At 37.7% G+C, this 3,877-nt stretch overlaps 1 non-coding gene across 1 annotated transcript; it reads left to right on the forward strand.

Moving 5' to 3' along the window:
- The first annotated feature begins 1,184 nt into the window (after positions 1 to 1,184).
- TRNAF-GAA (transfer RNA phenylalanine (anticodon GAA)) lies at positions 1,185 to 1,257 on the forward strand. Its single transcript has one exon. It is a non-coding gene; the product is annotated as a tRNA-Phe (tRNA).
- The last annotated feature ends 2,620 nt before the right edge of the window (positions 1,258 to 3,877 follow it).

The following is a 3,877-nucleotide window of genomic DNA, read 5'->3' on the forward strand; positions in this document are numbered from 1 at the left end:
CCAAACTACCAGCAGGCTGAAATAGCTCAGTTGGGAGAGCGTTAGACTGAAGATCTAAAGGTCCCTGGTTCAATCCCGGGTTTCGGCACAATGTCGACTTCTGCTTTTCATGTCACAAAAGCTGTTTGGAGTTAAATCAACGCTCTTCTTTATCAAAACCTTTTATCAATCTGATCAACAACACAATCAATTCAACATATTATTTACTTTCTGTCTTCCTTTCAAACTTGCTTGCACCTCTCTTGTATTCAACTATGCCTCATTTATTTGCAACTTCTTGCTTTATTTTAAAGTAAAGCTTTGCCTGCATCAGCCTCCAATTCCCCTTATACAAAACTGTCAGTAGTCAGATGACATAGCTTGTACACCCTGGCCATATAGGTCTGTGTTTCAGAGTATAAGTCAATTCAGAGTTTAGAAAAAAAAATTCTACCTACCTTGTCCCCAAAAATGGATATTCACTCATCAGACCAAGTTACCTGCTGAATGATACTGGACACTTTAACACATAACTATAAACGAAAATAGAATGACCAGGTTCTGTATGTATCGTCTACAATTATTAATAATACATCAGGAGGCCACAGGGACTTGTTGGCTGAAATATCTCAGTTGGGAGATCGTTAGACTGAAGAGCTTAAGGTACCTGATTCAATCCTGACTTTCAGCACAGTGCGAGGGGATCCTACATTCTTGCAAAATATTTCTTGAAATCAGCTCTAGTGTTTTTTTCTTTATTTCTCAAAATATTTTATCAACTGATCAACAACATGATAACTTCAACAAAAAGTTGTCTTTCTGTCCTCCTTCTAAACTTGCTTCCACCTCTCTTGCCATCAGCTTTGATGACAAATTTATCCCATTTTATACTTTTTTCAAAGTAAACTCTTGTCTGCATCAGCTTTCACTTCTCCTTGAACAAAGTTGTCAGTATTGAGATGACATAGCTTACCTACTCAGGCGACATACGTCTGTGTAATACAGTGCTGGTCCACTCAGAGTTTTAAAAGAAAAACCACCTAACATTTATCCCAAAAACGCTACTCACCCACTTCACCAGTTAGCTGCTGAACAATGCAGGACACATTAAAACACAGCTCTAACCTCAGATTGAAAATCCATGTTCTGCATCTCTGTTCTGGGATTGTTCAAAAAAAGAGGCTGAATACTATAGCTGCTGGCAGGCTGAAATAGCTCAGTTGGGAGAGCGTTAGACTGAAGATCTAAAGGTCCCTGGTTCGATCCCGGGTTTCGGCACATTTTGAACTTCTGCTTTGCATGCCACAAAGACTATTTTGAGTCAACTCATATTGACTTTGTTTATAATGATCAAAACCTTTTATCAAGATAATCGACAATACAATTAATTCAACATATTATTTACTTTCTGTCTTTCTTTCAAACTTGCTTCCACCTCTCTTGTATTCAACTTTGCCTCCTTTATTTCCCAATTCTTCCTTTAATTGAAAGTAAAGCTTTTCCTGCATCAGCCTCCAGTTCCCCTTATACAAAACTGTTAGTAGTCAGATGACCTAGCTTGCCGACCCTCGCCATATAGGTCTGTGTTTCTGAGTATAAGTCCATTCATAGTTTACAAACATCATCTAACTAACTTGGCTCCTAAAAAGGAAATTCACCCATCAGACCAATTTAGCTACTGAATAATACTGGACAATTTAACACATAACTGCACATGCAGATAGAGTGACCAGGTTCTGCATTTATCTTTAACAATTATACAAAATACAACAGAAAGCCAAAATTGCCAGCTGGATGAAATAGCTCAGTTGGGAGAGCAGTAGACTGAAGATCTAAAGGTCCCTGGTTCAATCCCGGGTTTAGGCACATTTTGAACTTCTGCTTTGCATGCCACAAATGCTATTTGGTGTCAACTCATATTGACGTTGTTTATAATGATCAAAACCTTTTATCAAGCTGATCGATAAGACAACCATTTCAACATATTTTTTACATTCTGTCTTTCTGTCAAACTTGCTTCCACCTCTCTTGTATTCAACTTTACCTGCTTTATTTGCCAATTCTTCCTTTAATTGAAAGTAAAGCTTTGCCTGCATCAGCCTCGAGTTCCCCTTATACAAAACTGTTAGTAGTCAGATGACCTAGTTTGCCTACCCTCGCCATATAGGTCTGTGTGTCTGAGTATAAGTCCATTCATAGTTTACAAACATCTTCTAACTAACTTGGCTCCTAAAAAGGAAATTCACCCATCAGACCAATTTAGCTGCTGAATAATATTGGACAATTTAACACATAACTGCACATGCAGATAGAATGACCAGGGTCTGCAGTTATCTTTAACAATTATCAAAAATACAACAGAAAGCCAAAATGGCCAGCTGGATGAAATAGCTCAGTTGGGAGAGTGTTAGATTGAAAATCTAAAAGTCCCTTGTTCAATGCTGGGTTTCGGAAAAGTCTGAGAGGTTTCTTGCTTCTCACAAAATATTTCTTGGTATCAGCTCAAGTTTTTCTTTCTTTATTTATCAAAATATTTGATCAACTGATCGACAACATGATCAATTCAACATAGAATTGTCTTTCTGTCCTCCTTCTAAATTTGCTTCCACCTCTCTTGCATTCAGCTTCGACTACAAATGTTTCCTATTTCATGCTTTTGTGTAAAGGAAACTCTTGTCTGCATCAGCTTCCACTTCTCCTTGAACACAGATTTCAGTATTCAGATGACATAGCTTACCTACTCAGGCCAAATACCTCTGTGTAATATGGTGCTAGTCCATTCAGAGTAAAAAAAAAGCTACCTAACCTGGATCCGAAAAATGCTATTTACCTATTGCACCCGTTAACTGATGAATGATACAGGACATCTTAAAACATAGCTCTAGCATGAGGTTGAGCATCTATTTTCTTGGGAAGTTTAAAAGAAAGGATGAAGACCCAAACTACGAGCAGGCTGAAATAGCTCAGTAGGGAGAGCATTAGACTGAAGATCTAAAGGTCCCTGGTTCAATCCTGGGTTTCGGCACAATTTCAACTTCTGCTTTTCATGTCACAAAAGCTGTTTGGAGTTAAATCAACGCTCTTCTTTATCAAGACCTTTTATCAATCTGATCAACAACACAATCAATTCAACATAATATTTACTTTCTGTCTTCCTTTCAAACTTGCTTCCACCTCTCTTGTATTCAACTATGCCTCATTTATTTGCAACTTCTTGCTTTATTTTAAAGTAAAGCTTTGCCTGCATCAGCCTCCAATTCCCCTTATACAAAACTGTCAGTAGTCAGATGACATAGCTTGTACACCCTGGCCATATAGGTCTGTGTTTCAGAGTATAAGTCAATTCAGAGTTTAGAAAAAAAAATTCTACCTACCTTGTCCCCTAAAAAGGATATTCACTCATCAGACCAAGTTACCTGCTGAATGATACTGGACACTTTAACACATAACTATAAACGAAAATAGAATGACCAGGTTCTGTATGTATCGTCTACAATTATTAATAATACATCAGGAGGCCACAGGGACTTGTTGGCTGAAATATCTCAGTTGGGAGATCGTTAGACTGAAGAGCTTAAGGTACCTGATTCAATCCTGACTTTCAGCACAGTGCGAGGGGATCCTACATTCTTGCAAAATATTTCTTGAAATCAGCTCTAGTTTTTTTTTCTTTATTTCTCAAAATATTTTATCAACTGATCAACAACATGATAACGTCAACAAAAAGTTGTCATTCTGTCCTCCTTCTAAACTTGCTTCCACCTCTCTTGCCATCAGCTTTGATGACGAATTTATCCCATTTTATACTTTTTTCAAAGTAAACTCTTGTCTGCATCAGCTTTCACTTCTCCTTGAACAAAGTTGTCAGTATTGAGATGACATAGCTTACCTACTCAGG

The sequence above is a fragment of the Triturus cristatus genome, chromosome 8 (assembly GCF_964204655.1).
Source record: "Triturus cristatus chromosome 8, aTriCri1.1, whole genome shotgun sequence".
In the NCBI taxonomy this organism is placed as follows: Eukaryota; Metazoa; Chordata; class Amphibia; order Caudata; family Salamandridae; genus Triturus; species Triturus cristatus.